The sequence below is a fragment of the Pongo pygmaeus genome, chromosome 4 (assembly GCF_028885625.2).
Source record: "Pongo pygmaeus isolate AG05252 chromosome 4, NHGRI_mPonPyg2-v2.0_pri, whole genome shotgun sequence".
Taxonomy (NCBI): domain Eukaryota; kingdom Metazoa; phylum Chordata; class Mammalia; order Primates; family Hominidae; genus Pongo; species Pongo pygmaeus.
In genome coordinates, this window is record NC_072377.2 from 119,929,891 (window position 1) to 119,952,179 (window position 22,289).

Genomic DNA, 22,289 nt, shown 5'->3' on the forward strand with positions numbered 1-22,289 from the left:
ATTTTGATACAAGCATACAATGCATAATGATTAAATCAGGGTAATTAAGATATCAAAACATCTATCATTTATTTTTGTTGGTTACATTCCAAATCTTCTAGCTATTTTTAAACATACAATAAATCATTAACTATAGCCACCCTATTGTGCTATCAAACAACAGAGCTTATTCCATCTAACTGTATTTTTGTACCCATTAACCAACCTCTTTTTATCCCTCTCCTCCTAGTATTTGCCCAGCCTCTGGTAACTATCATTCTATTCTTTATCTCCATGAGAGCAACTTTCTTAGCTCCCACATATGAATGAGAACATGCAATATTTGTCTTTCTGTGCCTAGTTTATTTCGGTTAACATCGTGACCTCCAGTTCCATCCATGTTGCTGCAAATGGTAAGATTTCATTCTTTTTTCATGACTGAATAATATTCCCTCATGTTTATAGACCACATTTTCTTTATCCATTCATCTGTTGATGGATACTTAGGTTGAGTCTATATCGTGGTTATTGTGAACAGTGCTGCAACAAACTTGGGAATGCAGATGTCTCTTTGACACACGGATTTCCTTTCAAATTTTGGGCATATATGCAGTAGTGGGATTGCTGGATCATATAGTAGATCCATTTTTAGCTTTTTGAGGAATCTCCATACTGTTTTCTATACTGGCACTAATTTACATTCCCACCAAAGGGTGTGAGCATTCCCCTTTCTCTGCTTTCCTGCCAGTGTCTGTTATTTTTTTTCTTTTAGATAACAGCCATTTTAACAAGAATGAGATGGTATCTCACTGTGGTTTTGATTTTCATTTCCCTCATTATTAGTGATATTGAGTATTTTTTCAAATACCTGTTGGCTATTTATATGTCTTCTTTTGAGAAATGTCTATTTAGATCATTTGCCCATTTCTAAATCACATTTTTTTTTTTTTACTCTTGAATTGTTTGAGTTCTTTATACATTCTGGCTCTTTTTCATCAAATATAAAAACCCAGCCCAGTTCATGACCCATTTGGCAATGACCCTTAGATACTTTACTGTCCTAGACCCAAGAGGAAGGCTGTCTTATTCTCAATATGCATTTTATTACCCAATCTGCTCCCGACATTAGAAAAAGCTCCAAAAATTAGATTCCAGCCCTCAAACCCCACAAGAGGACCTAATTAACCTCGCCTTCAAGGTGGTGTACAATAATAGAGTAGAGGCAGCCAAGCAGCAACGTATTTCTGAGTTGCAATTACTTGCCTCCACTTTGAGAGAAACCCCAGCCACATCTCCAGCACACAAGAACTTCAAAACATCTGAACCACAGTGGCCAGGTGTTCCTCCAGGACTGCATCCCCCAGGAGCTTGTTTCAAGTGCCAGAAATCTGGCCACTGGGCCAAGGAATGCTCGCAGCCTGGGATTCCTCCTAAGCCATGTCCCAAGTGTGCAGGACCCCATTGGAAATAGGACTGTCCAACTCACCCAGCAGCCACTCCCAGAGCCCCTGGAATTCTGGCCCAAGGCTCTCTGACTGACTCCTTCCCAGATCTTCTCAGCTTAGTGACTGAAGACTGATGCCACCCGATCACCTTGGAGGCCCCCTGAACCATCACTGATGCCGAACTTTGGGTAACTCTTACAGTGGAGGGTAAGGCTGTCCCCTTCTTAATCAATATGGAGGCTACCAACTCCACATTACCTTCTTTTCAAGGGCCTGTTTCCCTTGCCTCCATAAGTGTTGTGGGTATTGACAGCCAGGCTTCTAAACCTCTTAAAACTCCCCAACTCTGGTGCCAACTTGAACAACATTCCTTAATGCAGTCCTTTTTAGTTATCCCCACTTACCCAGCTCCCTTATTAGGTCGAGACATTTTAACTAAATTATCTGCTTCCCTGACTATTCCTGGGCTACAGCCACACCTCACTGCTGCCCTTTTCCCCAGTTCAAAGTCTCCTTCGCGTCCTCCCCTTGTATCTCTCCACCTTAATCCACAAGTATGGGACACCTCTACTCCCTCTTTGGCAACCGATCATGCACCCCTTACCATCCCATTAAAACCTAATCACCCTTACCCCACTCAATGCCAATATCCCATCCCACAACAGGCTTTAAGAGGATTAAAGCCTGTTATCACTCACCTGCTACAGTATGACCTTTTAAAGCCTATAAACTCTGCTTACAATTCCCACATTTTACCTGTCCAAAAACCAGACAAGTCTTATAGGTTAGTTCAGGATCTGTACCTTATCAACCAAATTGTCTTGCCTATCCACCCTGTGGTGCCAAACCCATATACTCTCCTATCCTCAACACCTCCCTCCACAACCCATTATTCTGTTCTAGATAAACCTAGCTGACCCCATAAATTCTAAATCCTTTCCCTACTCCCTTTTCCATTCCTTAAAAAACAGCCCTAAAAGCTTCTCCCACACTAGCTCTCCCTAACTCATCCCAACCCTTTTCATTACACACAGCCGAAGTACAGGGCTGTGTGGTCAGAATTCTTACACAAGAACTGGGACCGTGCTCCATAGCCTTTCTGTCCAAACAATTTGACCTTACTGTTTTAGCCTAGCCATGTCTATGTGTGGCAGCTGTCGCTGCTTTAATACTTTTAGAGGCCCTCAAAATCACAAGCTATGCTCCACTTACTCTCTACAGTTCTCATAACTTTCAAAATCTATTTTCCTTCTCACACTTGATGCATATACTTTCTGTCCCCCAGCTCCTTCAGCTATACTCACTCTTTGTTGAGTCTCCCACAATTACCATTGTTCCTGGCCCAGACTTCAATCCGGCCTCCCACATTATTCCGGATACCACACCTGATCCCCATGACTGTATCTCTGATCCACCTGACAGTCACTCCATTTCCCCATATTTCCTTCTTTCCTATTTCTCATTCTGATCATACTTGGTTTATTGATGGCAGTTCCACCAGGCCTAATCACCACTCACCAGCAAAGGCAGGCTATACTATAGTATTTTCCACGTTTATCATTGAGGCTACCACTCTGCCCCACTCCAGTACCTCTCAGCAAACCAAACTCATTAATCTCTCCCACCTGGCTAATCCCCTTCGAAGCAGCCCTGAGAAACATCACCTATTATCTCTCCATACCACCCCCAAAAATTTTCGCCACCCCAACACTTCACCACCATTTTGTTTTGTTTTTCTTATTAATATAAGAAGACAGGGATGTCAGGCCTCTGAGCCCAAGCAAAGCCATCATATCCCCTGTGACCTGCATGTATACATCCAGATGGCCTGAAGCAACTGAAGATCCACAAAAGAAGTGAAAATAGCCTTAACTGATGACATTCCACCCCTGTGATTTGTTCCTGCCCCACCCTAACTGATACGGTATAGTCTCCCCCGCCCTTAAGAAGGTACTCTGTAATATTCTCCCCTGCCCTTAAGAAGGTACTTTGTAATATTCTCACTGTCCTTAAGAATGTACTTAGTATGCCTATCCCAAACCTGTAAGAACTAATGATAATTGGGCAGGCGCAGTGGCTCATGTCTGTAATCCCAGCACTTTGGAAGGCCGAGGTGGGCAGATTACAAGATCAGGAGATCGAGAACATGGTGAAACCCCATCTCTACTAAAAATACAAAAAAAAAAAAAATTAGCCAGGAGTGGTGGCAGGTGCCTATAGTTCCAGCTACTCAGGAGGCTGAGGCAGGAGAATGGCATGAACCCAGGAGGCGGAGCTTGCAGTGAGCCAAGATTGAGCCACTGCACTCTAGCCTGGGTAACAAAGTGAGATTCCGTCTCAAAACAAAAAAAAAGAACTAATGATAATCCCACCACCCTTTGCTGACTCCTTTTTTGGGCTCAGCCCGCCTGGACCCAGGTGAAATAAACAGCCTTGTTGCTCACAGAAAGCCTGTTTGGTGGTCTCTTCACAAGGACGTGTGTGACACAAATCATACATGTGACAATGAGATGTATTGTCAGAGATGTCAATAATAAATCAAATAAGTAACTGTTAAGTAAAATGTGTTCCATCCTCTTATTTGACAGAAATAACTACATAAAGAAAAAAAGAAAAATTTGTTGTGTGGTTTTATGTGATTGTTAAATATTAAACAACAAAATTTAAAAATGATGCATAAAAGATATAATTCAGAAAATATATTTATTTCATAAAATTTATTTTTTCTTGCTGTCATTTCAGCAAAATCATTAGTTTTGCTGTTAAATTATGTACATAATTTATCTTCTGTTGAAAGTAATGATTCTGAAGGATAAAATTTAGTTGTATTACAGTGTATGAAATGTGAATATATTTTAATGAGAAATGTAAAGTAAAATAAATGTAAAAATCAAAACATTTAATTTCATTATTGTCATGTTTTAAGAAGTTTCCTTCTGAAATATTTAAAATTATGTATTGGAATTTCAAGCAGAATAGAATATACAGTGTAGTTAATAAATATCAAAAATGTAAATCAAAAGTATTTAAAGTAAAATTTTTAATTTAGCTTTTTTGAAAATGTAATTAACTATCATCAAATATTATTATAAAATCAGAACTATTTGTATTTTAGCATTTACTGTCTATCTAATTGCCAGTATAAACCATCATTAAGGGATGTTACAGTTTAAGCCTAAATACATGCAACTCTAAGAGAATATGAATTGTTTAATATTGCAAAATATTTCTCAGTTGATCTTTGTGCAGTGCAACTTTGTCAGTTTCCTGTTTCACTGGTTCCTCTGGAATTGGGAATTGAAAGATAATGAAAAGGAAGAATATAGATGCTGTTTGACCTTACTGGGAAAGAATACTTCTACATAAAAGAATCTATTTTATTCATGCTAAGAGGACTGTGTGAAAAGTTAATTAATTAGTCTTTTGTTTTTAAACTGTTTCTACTGTTTAAATCTTCCTGCATTCTGAAGCAGTATGTTTCTCTGATGTCAGCAGCAGTACAAACCACAAACCTTCAAGTTTATGGACACAGTGACTTTTTGTTTTAAGGACATAGGGGAAGAGAGGTGGAGAAGAATTTCCCTATGGCTGGAATGATCCTGAAGGGTGACTGATAAATGAATTGTGTGTGTGTGTGTTTATGATATGCAGAGCCCTCTACTGTTTGGATCCCAGGGCAGTGGCCCCTCTAGCTCAGGTGTAAGGATGGTCCTGTAAGGGATGACATATGGCAGAGGAGAGGTAATGAACATTTTCACTGTTTATCCTACTTGATTATCAGAGGGTTGAGCACTGTAGACTTTCATCGTCTTGAAACACCTTTTCCTTGTCTTTTGTTATACCACCCTTTCTGACTTTCTTCCCAACTCCTCAGCTACTTTTTCTCAGTCTCCTTTGCAAGATCATCTTCCTCAACCCAATATTAATGCACAAAGAGGCTCAGTTTATAGGCCCTCTACACCCACAGCTTTAAATATGGTCTATCTGCCATTGATGACCACTCAGCATCTACATTTGGACATCTTTAAGGAACATCAACTTTTAACATCATCAAGATCCAATTCATAATTTGCTTGATATTTTATGATTGCCCTTCTAGATCCACTCTTCATTCCTTTCCATCCTTATGTGTGTCCTGAGAGGGTATCCTGTGGGTATATTCTACCTCAACAGACTCTCTTGTTGTATAAATTTCCTTTGCATTTGGATTTGGGTTTGAAGATTCCTGGTAGAAAATCTGAGGGAGGGCAAAAAGTAAAGTAGAGGTATTTGTTCCCTTAGCTACCTCCATCCAGGGTTGCCTAGGCCTGGGGGCAGAACCTCTTGCCCAATTATCTTATTTCCTATCATATGACTTCCTAAACTAGGTTCCCATAATTGCTCCTTCTCTTTGCCTTTTGGAAATTCTACTATTTACAGTCCCAGAGTATTGCACTATTTCTCATGGTTTGCCCTACTCTGATTGCACTTTTATAAATAGTCCCTTCAAATTACCCAATTTGACTGCACCATCTTTTTCCCACTGGGACCTTAATTGGCATAGTAATTGATACTGTGACTGGTCCTAGAAAACAAAGTAAAATCCTTAAAATCCTGGATTGGATCGTGCAATACCTGAAGAGTACAGGGGTAATGGGGTATGGACAATCCTTGACATATTGTAGTATCACAGTTACTCAAACTGTCACTGATGATAACACAGGAGATCAAGGTTTTGGGAGATCGAGTAGCGGTAAAACTTGATTGCTACGAGTTCTACAGATCTTAGGAACTATAGTGTCATCTGGGTTGTTCTAAAGGCCCTAGGGAGAATAAGTAGGGACAAAGAGAAATGAAATTGCCAGACGAGAATTTATGTGGAAAATCAGAGAGCCCTGAATGCAACTTTAAAAGCACATCTTATTTCTGATAACTGCAGGAGGAGGTAGTTGAGAACTAAGTTTAGGATCTGATTATAAGAGTTGCAGCATTAATTAAATGCTCAAGTTCATGAAGCTTATTATATTAAAATATAGGCACTTATGGGGAATGAGTGCAACCCTGTCCCCTGAGTCATGGAATGAGTCATACTACTGCAAAGAAAGTATGACAATGCGTTCACACCACTGAAATTCACTAGTCTTGCCCATCTCCAAGAATGAGCTGGATCGCCAGAAGAGCAGAATAGCCTGCTGACCACACAATTTTGGCGCCAACTAAAAGAGAGCACCTTCAAGGTTAGGGGGCTATCCTGCAAGATATGGCAAATGCCTTAAATGAGCAACATTGCTCTCTATATCTTTCTCTACAGGTAGAATGAATGGGTCTGGAGACCAAGCAAACATGTGACATTTGCAAAAATGTATAGTGTACAAGGCTACAAAACAAGGCTTAATAAATTCCTAAGAATTGATGCTATACAACTTATTCTCCAAAAAGAGTGCAGCAAAATTAGAAACCAACATTAAAAGATTAGAAACCCTTATATGTTTTGAAATTTTAAAAAACACTACAAAAACATTCATGGGTACAATATGGCAACAGAAAAGGTATAGCGTTTGGAATGGAGGTAATAAAATTGTCATTATTTGCAGATGACATGAATTGGAAAAGAAAATGAACCTTGATACTTTTTTTCATGCAACATAAAAAATCAGTATAAAATGGATCACAAACAAATGTAAAGGTAAAACAGTGAAGCTTTTAAAAAATACATAAGATAATCTTCATGGCCTTGAGGGGGGTAAACGTTTCTTAAACAGGACACTAAAAGCACTGCCAATGAGAGAAAAAAAAAGATTTCATTGAAGTATAAACTTTTGTTAATAAAAAGAGATTATTTAGAGAGTGAAAAGACAAGCTACCAACTGAGAGAAGAAATTCACAATACATATATCTGTTAAAAGACACATGCAGAATATACAAAGAACTCCTACAACTCAATTATAAAAAGACAATAATACAACTTAGAAATCAGAAAAAGGTTTGAATTAACATTTCATAAAAGAAGATATGCAAATGACCAATTAGCATACAAAAAGGAGTTCAGAATTATAGTCGGCAGGTAAATGAAACATGAATGACATTAAGGTACTATGCTTCACACCAAAATAAGTAAAATTTAGAAAAAAACAAACTGACAATACCAAGTATGACGGAACGTGGAATGACCAACTCTCACACATATACTGGTGGGATTGTAAGTTGGTAAAAACCACTATGAAAAACAATTTGGAAGTATCTAATAAAGCTAAATATATGTCTATTCTATAATTCAAAAATTCTACTGCTAGCTATATTCCCAACAGAAATAAGTAAAAATGTCCAGCAAAAGACATTTATAAGAACTTTTGTACTAGTTTTACTCATAATAGCCCCACACTGGAAGCAATACAAATATGACTTGACAGTAGAATGGACAAATAAGTATATTCATTATCAGTAACGGAGAGGGGGAAAAAACCTGTTGCTATAATATGAATAAATCTCACAGACATAATGATGAGTGAAAGAAATCAGTCACAAAATGGGACACATGGTTCCTTCTAGATGATCTTAAGAAGAGGTAAGACTAATCCATGGTATTTGTCAATAGTGATTATCTCTGGGGGGGTATTTTGGGGAAAGGGGTATAGAAAAGTTCTTTGGGATGCTGGAAATGTTTTATATCTTGATCTGGGCAGTAGCTACACAAGTGTCTACATATGTAAAATTCATTGAGTTATTCACTTAATTACGCACTTTATATATAATAAGTCTTCAAAACAATGTTTCTTAAGTCACAGAATAAAATTTTAATGAGAATTACAAAATATTTAGAACTGGATGACACAGAAAGCACTGCATGTCAAAACTTGTGGGATACAGCTAATGCAATACTTAGAAGGCAATTTATAGCCTTAATTGCATATATTACAAAACAAGAAAGATGAAAAATTAATGAGCTATTCAACTAAAAAATTGCTCGAAGGACCACAGAGAAACTCCAAAGAAAAAAGAAGAAAGAATATATGTGGAAAGCATAAATACAATATAAAACAAAAATAGTAGTACAGAAGATGACAAACACATAAAGAGAGAATGATAAATAGAAACTATGAACAAATGAAGAGCAGAAATGAGTTAGTAGCTACAAAAACAGAAGAAACAGAAGCACCATAATGGTTGGGTATTACAGGAGGAAGCATGCCAGACTCTAAGACTCCAAGATGTGGCAAATTTTTAGAGTGGCTGTTTTGCTCCAGAGTTGCAGACAGACTACTGGAGCTACAGTTGTATAGGAATTATGCTGCATTTCTCCATGAAAATGGTTGAGACTATTTCTGATCTACTTTATTTCCACACAAATGATTGCAATTAAATCTTGACCCTAGACATAACTTGAACTTTAATTCTTACAACCTGTTACATTTACCCAATTGACAACCTTTCCCTCTTCTTTTGCTAACCACATACAATTCAGCATTCTGGGAGGCACCCCCAACATGTTATAATTACATATGAGTCTTGTTTCCTGAGATGCAGACCTGATCCCCCTCCCAGCCAAGCCAATCAATGTCATTCCTATGGATGGCTTTTCCTAAAACCACTGGGAAGAAGGCAATCTTTTTCCTTAAGGTTACTAGCTGGTTCGAATTAGACATAGAGTTACAGAAGACTGTCTTTCCAAAACAATGAAAATAATGCCTTGCCTGAGAATGAAGTTGACATAGAAGAAAGCAGAGCAGAGATGGGGAATGAGGCAGCAAGATGTAAGAGAGACTGATTGCTAACAATATTGTTGAGGCCCTGGATCCAGCCATGGCTGGACCCATAATCAATTGCTTTTTTGCTTAAACTAATTTGTTTTAGATGTCTGCACTTGCAACCCAAATTGCCCTAATAGCAATAGTTGACCAGTATTAAAAAAAAAATCTGTCTCAACATTATTTTTTTTAATCTCACCTGCTCACAGGATCTTCATATAGGTTTCCCTTAGTGTTACACTTACATTTTCTGTTCAAATTAGTGCCTATAAGATGGTTCTATATTATGCATCAACATATTCAAAGTCTTTGCTAAATTGCAGATTCAAAGTTTTTGCCAGATTACAAGTTTTAGAAGATTCACTCAGTGGGTTTAAGTTTAAATTTGAGAGAAGAATAAAATAATCTAGCAAACCCCATGTTCATTCAGTAGAGGTAATACAAATAGAGCTTTTCTGAGGAATCATTGTCTTCTGTGGAGCCTCTGTGTGCAGGCTGCTAAAATGAGATTTACAATTACTGGCACAATCAAAATGCTCAGAATGATTGGGGCTCTTAGAAACTGTTGAACTCTCATGGTTTTCCAAATACTTGGCATTCAACTCATCTGAATATCACCCTCAATTCCCCCCACAGAATCTATGAGTAAGGAAAATAAAATCTCAATGCCAACAGAGCCAGCAGAATGAGTGCTGAGCTAATCTCCATTTCACCCTGTGACCTACTCTCAGACTGAGCGAGCCCTCAGCCAACACTCATGAATGTGCTCTCCTCCAGAGAAAAAGCTCAGCCTTCCTACACTAGGATTCTGAACAGATTTTCTGGTGCTTTCAAAGAATACAACATGGCTCTAAGAAAGCTTAGAGTTTTTATTGTTACAGTTTTCAATTCCAATTTTAATAGAGTGAATTTTGACAGCAAATCTTTCTTCTTAGTTAATGCTTACCAGTGGTTAATTGGACATAATTTTAGAGACTGTAGATGACTGGATTACTCTTCCCTCAAAAGCAGAATCTTAACTAATGAAATGTACAGCTTCCTGAAGGAGGCTATTCAAAGAACAACCCTGCAGTCTCCAAGCAAACAAGTCCTCTCACAATGGCTTTGATGGATTTTGTGTATAGAATTTTCCTCTCTGACTGGACTAAGCAAGTTGCATTCTTTCTTAAGAGATGCTGAAAACTAACTACTTTTCAGTAAACAACCAATAGAAGCATTTCTTTCAGCTTGCTGCCTTGTTCATTTTATTTCTAAAAACTGATAGCACAGTATCAATATAAGGCTCTATATTGAATCCATTTTACAAATATTAAATTATTGGAGTAAATTCAGATAAGACTACATATAAAGCTCTCCCAAGAGGTGAAAAAACAAGAAGCATATTTGCCTCTTATCAGGAGTATCTATGACTTAATACTTGTAAGTAACTTTTGCAAAAACAAAAAAAAACATTTTTTTTTCCTTTTGACCAAGGCTCATCATTGTATCTCTGGCATCTAGCATAAGTCTTTCTTGAGTAAGTGGATTAATGAATGGATACATTTTGGTTCATCATGGGGTTGGCTTTTAAAAAATTATACTCTGGCATTTAAGATAAATTTATTATTTTTTTGTACAATTCTAATAACTTTGGTGTCAAATAGTTTGCAGTTTAATCTTTGCTGCTTGAGGTTAAGTAGAAACCTTTGTTTTATTAGAGCCTCAAGGTGTCTCTTTTAAAGGAATTGTTCCCTTCTTAGATTTTTGTCCAAGAATCCTAAAGAGTGGTAGAAAAGGAAAATACAATATTTATCATCTTTCTTGGAACTGGCCGGTAACGGTGTAGCCTGAGAAAAATGTCGTGTTCATTAATCGGTGGTAGTCTTGTGAATGTATAAACAGATCTTTGCACGATGCTGATCTGCAAAATCGGGTTGTCACAGTGTGTCGAAGCAGAGGCAAATCCCATTTCCCCAGAGGTACAATGTATTCTGCAGAAACAGAATAGGTTTCCAGAGATTTACATTTTTCTACACATCATGTCCAAGTATACTTTCCTCTATAATTTATCCCACTAGTACCACAATGGATTTTTAAAAAAGTTTTTTTCTTTTTATAGAGAAAGGGTCTCACTATGTTGCCAAGGCTGTTCTTGAACTCCTGAGCTCAAATGATCTTCCTGCCTTGGCTTCTGAAAGTGTTGGGATTCCAGGCACGAGCCACTGTGCCTGGCCCTGGACCATGGATTTTTATTCTAGAGAGAAAACTGTCTTCCAGAACTTTTAAGTGATTTGTTCAATTAATAATCTGTCTCTTTTCATGGTAATGATTGCCTTTTAGAGTGAGAATTCAGCCTGTAACGTCTAGTGTGGTGGGGGGGGGGCAGTGTAGGGGGCATTTGTTTATATTGTGTAAGAGCAGCATTCCTTGCTTTCGCTGTTTCAGAAGCACCCAAAATCCATCTCTATAAGATTTTCTAGTCTCTCAACTTTTGCTAGCAGGTACCCAACCCACTGTCTTTGTAGCCTTCATTTAAAAAACAAAATCTGGGCCGGGTGAGGTGGCTCAGGCCTGTAATCCCAGCACTTTGGGAGGCCAAGGTGGGCAGATCACAAGGTCAGGAGTTCGAAGCCAGGCTGACCAACATGGTGAAACCTTCTCTCTACTAAAAATACAAAAATTAGCTGGGTGTGGTGGCAGGCACCTGTAGTCCCAGCTACTCAGGAGGCTGAAGCAGAAGAATTGCTTGAACCCGGGAGGCGGAGGTTGCACTGAGCCAAGATTGCACCATTGCACTCCAGCCGGGGTGATAAAGCAAGACTCCATCTCAATAAAAAATAAAAAATAAAAAAAACTGGACCCACCTTTTGATCAGGCTTTAGCATTGTGTCTTGATCTTTTTGAAGCATCAGAGTAGCACACTGTGGTAGTGATCATTTTTCCTCAGCTACTATGTCAGGAGCTCCACATGTTCTCTCATCCATTCTCACTCAAGGACAAACTGATTCCTATACCAAAAAAAAAAAAAATGCATGAGTTTTAGTATTTATTCCTTGTAAATGATGACTTCATTTTTTGAAATAAAATTACTTTCATGAACTATTAAACTGTTTTCTCCTTCTCTTCCACAACTTCATTACTGCCTTATTCCAACCTCCTGTTCACTCTCTCATGAGGTCTTCCACCTCATCCCTCGATGGCCACTATCCTGAAATACCCACCTACTTGTGGATCACCAATCAAAGAGCCTAGCTTCAGAGTTCGTTGACCTCCTCAGTGCCAGTGATTTCCATCCACAATTCCACAAAAGTAGTTCACATGAGTCATACTCTGGATCATGCCATTTAAAGCTTTTTTTCCAACTGATATCTTTACCATTAATAGCGTACCTTCTGTCAGTAACCTCTTATTCTTCTAGCTCAGCCTTTCACTCACAATATATCTAATCTTACCCAGGTCCATTTATTTGAACTCCTCAATTTTTTTTTCCAGTTTACCACCTTAGATGATGCTTTTGTTCTATCACTGTATTTGCTTACTTGTCTTCATGCCCTTCTACTTTACTGGACTCAAAACCACAGCCCAGATTCCATCCATCATATTTCTCATCTGCTCATACCCATGTTGAGTACAAATGGTGGAAATGATTGTACAATATAAGAGATTAGAAATGCTGGTGAGAGGGGCAGAGCAAGATGGCTGAATAGAAGGCCTCACTGATCCCCACCCTCACCCCCACAAGGACAGAAATTTAACAAGTATCTACACCAAAAAAACACCTTCATAAGAATCAAAAATCAGCTGCGCATTCACAGTATCTGGTTTTAGCTTTATGTTGCTGAAAGAGGCGTTGAAGAGGGTAGGAAAGACTGTCTTGAATTGCCAATTTTACTCCTCCCACATCTGTTGGCAGTGGCCGTGTGACATGGAGAGAGGATCTGTGGGCTTGGGAGAGGGAGAGAGTAGCAATTGTGAGACATTGCATTGAACTCAGTGCTGCCCTGTCACAGCAGAAAGCAAAACTGGGCTAACTCAGCTTATGCCCATCCATGGAGGCAGTATTTAAACCAGCCTAGCTAGAGGAGAATCACCCATCCCAGAGATCAGGACTTGAGTTCTAGCAAGCCTCACCACCATGAGCTAAAGTGCTCTTGGGCTCTAAACAAACTTGAAAGGAAGTCTAGGCCACAAATACTGCAACTCCTACATGAGTCCCAGTGCTGAACTGGGCTCAGAGACAGTGGGCTTGGGGGGAATCTGACTTACTGAGACACCAGCCAGGATGGCTAAGAACATGCTTGCGCCAACCCTCTTTTAACCCCAGGTTGCACAGCTTGCAGCTCCAGAAGACATCCCATCCTTCTGCTTGAGTAGAGGAGAGAGAATAGTACAGAAGACTTTGTTTTGCATCTCGGATACTAGCTCAGCCACAGTAGGATAGGGCACCAGTCAGAGTCGTGAGGCCCCCTTTCCAGGCCCTAGCTCCTGGACAACATTTCTAGACACACTCTGGGCTAGAAGGGAACCTGCTGCCTTAAAGGGAAGGACTTTGTCTTGTCAGGACTCATCACTTGCTAACTAAAGAGCCCTTGGGCCCTGAAAAAACCAGCAGCAATAACCAGGTAGTATATTGTAGGCCTTGGGTGAGACTCTGAGACTTTCTGGTTTCAGGTGAGACTCAATACATTCCCAGCTATGGTGGCTACAGGGAGAGACTCCTTGTGCTTGAGAAAAGTGGAGGAAAAAGCAAAGGAGACTTTGTCTTTCACCTTAGGTACCAATTTGGCACAGTGAGGTAGAGCACCAAGTGGGATCTTAGGGTCCTCAGTTCCAGGCTTTGGCACTTGGACAGCATTTCTAAACCTTCCCTGGGCCAGAGAAGAGCCCATTGCCCTGAAGGTTGAGTCTTAGGCTAGGCAACATTCACCACAAACTGACTGAAGAGCCCTTAGAACTTAAGGGAACATCAATGGTAACCTGGTAGTACTCCCTGAGGGCTTGTGGTGGTGGTGGTCATGGGGTGAGGCATCTCTACCCGTGGAAAGGGAAAGGAAGAGTGGGAAGGACTGCATATTTTGGTTGGAGTACCAGCTCAGCTGCAGTACAATAGAATACCAAAGAGACTTCTAAGGTTTTTGACTCTAGTCCCTAGCTCCCAGACAGCACCTCTGGACCATGTGGAGCATGAGGGAACTTGCCCCACTGAAGGGAAGGACATAAGTCAGGCTGGCTTCACCACCTGCTGATTGTAGAAACACAGGGCCTTGAACAAACATATGTGGTAGCCAGGTAGTGGTTACAGTGGGCCCTGGGAGATATCCAGTGCTGTCCTGGCTACAGTCTGACCCAGTACAGACTCAGGGGTGGTGGCCACAGGGGCTCTCCAACCCCAGCTCCAGAAGGCTCAAAACAGAGAGTGAGAGAGATTTCATTTGTTTGGGAGAAAGTAAGAGAAGAGAACAAGAGTCTCTGTCCCATAATCCAGATAATTTTTCTGGATCTTATCCCAGACTACGAAGGTGGTACCTTTGAGTCTGCAAGAACCACAACATTACTGGGATTGGGGTGCCCCTAAAGCAGGCTTAGCTCACAACACTCAAGACTATTTGAATACTTGGAAAAGTATTTCCAAGAAGGACAAGTACAAACAAGTCCAGACTGCAAAGACCATAGTAACTATCTAACTCTTCAATGCCTAGACACCGAAGGACATCCATAAGCATCAAGACCATACAGGAAAACATGACCTCACCAAATTAACTAAATAAGGCACCAGAGACCAGGCCTAGAGAAAGACAAATATGTGACCTTTCTGACAGGGAATTCAAAATAGCTGTTTTGGGGAAACACAAAGAATAAAGAAACAAGCAGAAATTCTGGAGGTGAAAAACACAATTGGCATACTGAAGAACACATCAGTCTTCCAACAGCCAAATTGATCAAGCAGAATAAAGAATTGGTGAACTTGAAGACAGCCTATTTGAAAATACACAGTCAGAGGAGACAAAACAAAAAAGAATAAAAACAATGAAGTATGCCTACAGGACCTAGAAAATAGTCTCAAGAGAGCAAATCTAAGAGTTATTGGTCTTAAAGAGGAGGTGGGATAGAAAGTTTATTCAAAGGGATAATAACGGAGAACTTCCCAAACCTAGAGAAAGATATCAATATCCAAGTACAAAAAGGTTATAGAATGCCAAGCACATTTAACCCAAAGAAGACTACCTCTAAAAGCAGCAAGGACCGTACCTCTAAAAGGTAGAAGGACTACCTCTAAAAGGACCCTAAAAGCAGCAAGAGAAAAGAAACAAATAACATACAATGGAGCTCCAATACATCTGGCAGCAGACTTTTCAGTAGAAACCTTACAGGCCCAGAGAGAGTAGCACAACATACTTGAAATGCTGAAGGCAAATAACTTTTACCCTACAATAGTATATTGGGCGAAAATATCCTTCAAATATGAAGGAGAAATAGACTTTCCCAGACAAACAAAGCTGAGGATATCTTCAATGTCAGACCTGTCCTACAAGAAATGCCAAAGAGAATATTTCAGTCTGAAAGAAAAAGACGTTAATGAACAATAAAAAATCATCTGAAGGCACAAAACTCACTGGTAATAGTAAGTACACAAAAAAATCACAGAATATTATAAAACTGTAACTGTGGTGTGTAAACTACAATGATCTTAAGTAGAAAGAGAACCAATCTTTTTGATGAACCAATCAAAAATAATAACTATAGTAAATTTTCAAGAATACACAGTACAATAAGATATAAATAGAGACAATAAAAAGTTAAAAAGGATGAAGCTAAGGTGTATAGTATTTATTAGTTTTCCTTTTGCTTGCTTATTTGTTTGTTTATGCAGACAGGATTAAATTTTTATCATTTTAAAATAATGGATTATAAAGTAATCTTTGCAGGCCTCATGGTAACCTCAAATTAAAAAACATACCACAGATAAACCAAAAAATAACAAGCAAGAAATTAAATCATACCACCAGAAAAAATTAGCTTCACTAAAAGCAAGACAGGAAGGAAAGAAAGAAGAGAAGATCACTCACACACACACACACACAAGCAGAAAACAAATAACAAAATGGCAGGAGTAAAGTCCTTACTTATCAATAATAACATTGAATATAAATGGACTAAACTCTCCAATCAAAAGACATAGACTAGCTGAAGGGATTAAAAAAAAAAAAAAAGACCCAGTGATACGTTGCCTACAAGAAACACATTTTGCCAGGCTGGGTGCAGTGGCTCACACCTGTAATTGCAGCACTTTGGGAGGCTGAGGTGGGCAGATCACAAGGTCAGAAGTTCGAGACCAGCCTGGCCAACATAGTGAAACCCCATTTCTACTAAAATTACAAAAATTAGCCAGGTGTGGTGACACATACCCATAGCCCCAGCTACTTGAGAGGCTGAGGCAGGAGAATCACTTGAACCCAGGAGGCAGAGGTTGCAGTGAGCTGAGATTATGCCACTGCACTCCAGCCTGGGCAACAGAGTGAGACTCTGTCTCAAAAAAAAAAAAAAAACAACACATTTCACCTATAAAGGCACACATAAACAGAAAATAAAGAGATGGAAAAGATATTCTATACCAATGAAGCCAAAGCAGAGCAAGAGTATCTGTATTTATATCAGACAAAATAGATTTGAAGACAAAAACTATAAGAATACACAAAGAAGGTCTCTATATAATGATAAAGGAATTAATTCACCAAAAGGATATGACCATTGTAAATATATATGCACCAAACACTGGAGCACCCAGATATATAAAGCAAATATTATTAGAGTTAAAAAAGAGATAGACCCAAATACAATAACAGCTGGAGATTTTAACACCCCACTTGCAGAATTGGACAGACCTTCCAGACTGAAAATCAACAAAGAAGCATCAAACCTAATCTGCACTATAAACCAAATGGACCTAATAAATATTTACGGAACATTTTACCCAACAGCTCCAGAATAATTTTTTTCCTCAGTACATGAACCTTTCTCAAGGACAGACTATATGTTAGATCACAAAACATTCAAAAGATTTGAAATAATATCACACATCTTCTCTGACCATGATGGAATAAAACTAGAAATCAATAGCAAGAGGAATTTTGGAAATTATACGATCACATGGAAATCAAACAATATGTTCCTGAATGACCAGTTGGTCAATAAAGAAATTAAGAAAGAATCTGAAAAATTTTTTGAAACAAATAATAATGGAAACACACATACAAAAACCTGAGGGATACAGTGAAAGCAGTACTAAAAAGAACTTTATAGCTATAAGTGCCTTCATCAAAAAGCAAAAAAATTCAAATAAACAACCTAATAATGCATCTTAAAGAATTAGAAAAGTGAGAGCAAACCAAACCCAAAATTAGTAGAAGAAGGAAGTAATAAAGATCAGAGCAGAAATAAATGAATTTGAAATGAAGAAAACAATACAAAAGGACAATGAAAGAAAAAGCTGGTCTTTTAAAGATAAGCAAAATTGGTAAACCTTTAGCCAGACTAAGAAAAAAGCGAGAAGATCCAAATAAATAAAATCAGAGATGAAAAAGGAAGTATTACAACTCACACCACATAAATTCAGTAAAGTTGCAGGATATAGAATGAAAATACAAAAATCGGTTGCATTTCTATATGCCAACAGTGAGCAATCTGAAAAGAAATCAAGAAAGTAATTCCATTTACAATAGCAACAAATAAAATAGAATACCTAGGAATTAACTTAATCAAAAAAGCAAAAGATCTCTACAATGAAAACTATAAGACATTGATGTAAGAAATTGAAAAAGATGCAAAAAAATGGAAAGACATTTTTATGTTCATGGATTAAAAGAATCAATATTGTTAAAATGTCCATAATTCTCAAAGCAATCTACAGATTTAATGCAATCCTTATGAAAATGCCAATGACATTCTTCACAGAAATAGAAAAAAATCCCAAAATTTATATGAAATTAAAAAGACCCAGAATATCCAAAAGCATCTTAAGCAAAAAGAACAAAATTGGAGGAATCACATTACCTGACTTTAAATTATACTACAGAGCTATAATAACCAAAACAGAATGGTACTGACATTAAAACAGACATATAGATTAGTGGAACAGAATAAAGAACCCAGAGATAAATCCATACATCTACAGTGAACTCATTTTTGACAAAGATGAAAAGAACATACATTGAGGAAAGGACAGTTTCTTCAATAAACGGTGCTAAGAAAAATGAGTATCCATATGCAGAAGAATTAAACTAGATTCCTACCTCTTGTCATATATAAAAATCAAATCAAAATGGATTAAAGACTTAAATATAAGACATTAAACTATGAAACTACTACAACAAAACATTGGGAAAACTCTCCAGAACATTGATCTGGGCAAACATTTCTTAAGTAATATCCCACAAGCACAGGCACCCAAAGCAAAAATGGACAAATGGGATCACATTAAGTTAGCACATCAAAGGGCACAATCAACCAAGTGAAGAGACAATCACTGATTGGCTGATATCCAAAAGACAGGCAATAACAAATCCTGGCCAGGATGTGGAGAAAAGGAAACCCTTGTACACTGTTGATGGGAATGTAAATTAGTACAACCACTATGGAGTTTCCTCAAAAAAATAAAAATAGAGCTACCATATAATCCAGCAATCCCACTGCTAGGTATCTACCCAAAAGAAAGGAAATCAGCATATTGAAGAGATATCTGCACTCCTGTGTTTGTTGCAGCATTATTCACAATGGTTAAGATTTGGAAGCAGCTAAAGTGTTCATCAACAGATGAATGGATAAAGAAAAATGTGATACTTATACACAGTGAAGTACTATTACAGCAACAAAAAAGAATGAGATCCTGTTATTTGCAACAACATGGATGAAACTGGAAGTCATTATGCTAAGTGAAATAAACCAGGCACAGAAAGACAAACATCACGTGTTCTCACTCATTTGTGCAAGCTAAAAATCAAAACAACTGAACTCATGGAGCTAGGGAGTAGAAGGATGGTTACAAGAGGCTGGGAAGGGTAGTGGAGGGGATGTGAGGATAGCTAATGGGTACAAAAAACAGAAAGGATGAATAAAACCTACTATTTGCTAGCACAACAGTGTAAGTATAGTCAACAACAATTTAATTGTACATTTTAAAGCAACTAAAAGAGTATAATTGGATTGTTTGTAACACAAGAATAAATGTTTGACATGATAGATACCCCAGTTTTATGTGATGTGATTATCATGCATTGCATGCCTATATCAAAGCATCTCATGTACCCCATAAATATATACACCTATTATGTACCCAAAAATAAAAATAAATACAAATAAAATGAAAAATTAAAAACAAAAACATCACAAAACTTCCAAATAAAGACTCCAAACATTTCTAATATTAAGGATTAAAATAAATGTGAGCTATACATACATTAAACAAAGATGAATAAAAACAAGTATGATAATTATTTTTTAAAAAAAACTACAATGAGATATAATCTTACACTGGTTTAAATGGCTTTTATCCAAAAGACAGGCAATAATGGATGATGGTGAGGATGTGGAGAAACGGGAACCCTTGTACGTTATTGGTGGAAATGTAAATTAGTGCAACCACTATGGAGAACAGTTTGGAGGTTCCTCAGGAAACTAAAAATAGAGCTACCTTATGATCCAGCAATCCCACTCCTAGGTATATACCCAGAAGAAAAGAAATCAGGATATCAAAGAGATATCTGCACTCCCATGTTTATTGCAGCACTATTCACAATAGCCAAGATTTGGAAGCAACTTAAGTGTCCATCAACAGACAAATGGATAAAGACAATGTGGTCAATATACACAATGAAGTACTACAAAACCATAAAAAGAATGAGATCCTGTCATTTAAAACAACATGGATGGAACTTGATTGAGGTTATTATGTCAAGTGAAATAAGCCAAACACAGAAAAACAGACTTCACATGTTCTCACTTATTTGTGGGAGCTAAAAACTAAAATAATTGAACTCATGAAGACAACGTAGAAGGATGGTTACCAGAGGGTGTGAAGAGTAGTGAAAAGTAGTGGGGTGTGGGCATTGAAACGGTTAATGGGTATGAAAAGTTAGAAAGAATGAATAAGACTTAGTATTTGCTAGTACAACAGGGTGACTATAGTAAAAAATAATTTAATTGTACATTTTAAAATAACTAAAACTGTATAATTGGATTGTTTGTAACACAAAGGATAAATGCTTGAGGTGATGGTTACCCTGTCTGCCCTGATGTGATTTTTATGTGTTGCATGCCTACATCAAAATATCTTATGTAATCCGTAAATATATACACGTACTATGTACCCAGAAAAATTTTTTACATCAGAAAACAATGCCAAAGAAAGAAATACTGGCAACTAATGATCTCAAGCCACAATGCTAAACCCTCCCCTAACTCTGTCCTCAGTCAGCAGATGAGTTTCGGCCTGACTTCCCTGAGAAAATCCAAGTCATTGCAGGAGCAAACCCTTAATTGAATCTCCTAGCCACATATAAATAATCTCATTTGCAGCTCACCCTCCTTATCTTCTTTTATGCTTTCTCAGTAAAAGAGCTGTCATTCCTTCAGAAAAAGAGTAATTTCTCCACTTTAGTTTTGATCCTGTCCCCCTACCCCACGAGGTAGCTTTATTGATCATTCTTTCTTTTCCTCATGACTTGCCTGTTCCACTAACTCATTCTTCCACAGTAAATATTTAGTAAACAATCAATTTTTGTTCCACACCACATTTTCTCCACCTTTTTTTCTGGGAAAATCTCTTCATTTCTTAGAAAATGCCACCTGTAATGACCAAGTGAAGAGTGTGAGCCAGACTCCAAGGTTGTGGAGGAGGGGAGGAGGAGAAGAGGAGAAACAAGGAGAGAGATGGGTGAAGACTATTTTAAGCACAGAAACTTATTCCTTTATTTGAAAGTGTTTGTTTACTGTCATATCACTCCTCTGTCTTCCCATAAATCTTCATGGAACATTTTTCTGAGGGGATTTTATTGTTCATGATTTTAAAAGAGGGCAGAGGCTCACTCACATCTGCATTGCTGTGGCACAGCACAGAGATCTCTCACACAAAAGAGAAAATCAGAAGAGGTCATGAGATTGTAAAGTGTGGCCCACCTGCATTCCACCCCCAGAAATTTATAGAAATTATGGGAAGAGCTTTGAACTCATGGAAGGCATGTAATCAAGTCAATCTTACTATTTTCTCTAAAAAGACAGAAAGAAGGCTCTGATGGTGCTGTCATATGTCCAAGTACATAAACGGTAACTCACAGATAGTTCTAAAGCAGTGATTCTCAAAATAAAACTTGTCAAACATGAATGGGACTTGAGGCTCCTCTTCTTATAAGTCTTTGATTCTTATGGGTGGCCAATGCATAATTATATAAACTTATATCACTGAGTAAATACTAAGGGTTCCTAAATTGGATGGTCATAACATAAAATTCGCCAGTTGCCAGAGTTTACTGAGGACTCTATTACAAATCATCTGGCTGCCACTGAATGCTATAAAATTCCCATTGTGCCTGTTGCCCAGAAACATTAGAATTTCCATAATTCTCAGACTGGACTATATTATCTGTACCATAAATGTTAGGATGAGTGGGTCACAGTTTCAATTGCTGCTATTCCTGAACTAATAAATATAAATTCAGAAGTTTTACTTTTGTGGGTCATTTTGTTTTTGTGTAATTGCTGCAATGTTACCATTTTGATTTTAATTTTGGCCCTCTCCAAGTCTTTGTTATCATCAAGCTCTTCTTTCCAGTGGGAGATGGGAACCGCTTGAGTAGATAGACTGTGGCACCTTTTGTCCTACGTTGGCAGGAGTTCAAGCAATTTAAAAGCTACCAAACTTAGTAGCTTTCAGTAACAGCTTTGTAAGCAGTTTTTCATTCTGTGCTTCAAATAGACTGATGCTGGAGAATAGGAAAGTTGTGTTCAGTTTCAATCTGGAAAAGTTGGTAACCACAGTCTGATGCAGCCTTTCATTTGTTTCTCTAGGTTCAGTAGTACTGTCTCCTCTTTTATTCCTGATTTTAGTAAGTTTAGTCTCTGTATTCTTTCTCTTGACCAGCTAAAGATTTGCCAATTTTTGTTAATCTTT

General features: G+C 38.0%; 1 long non-coding RNA gene across 1 annotated transcript; it reads right to left on the reverse strand.

Moving 5' to 3' along the window:
* Positions 1 to 8,179: 8,179 nt before the first annotated feature.
* On the reverse strand, positions 8,180 to 21,706 carry LOC129036853 (uncharacterized). Its single transcript, XR_008502667.1, has 3 exons — positions 21,455 to 21,706; positions 11,992 to 12,135; positions 8,180 to 11,118 (listed from the first exon to the last, which is right to left on the reverse strand). It is a non-coding gene; the product is annotated as an uncharacterized LOC129036853 (long non-coding RNA).
* Positions 21,707 to 22,289: the final 583 nt, after the last annotated feature.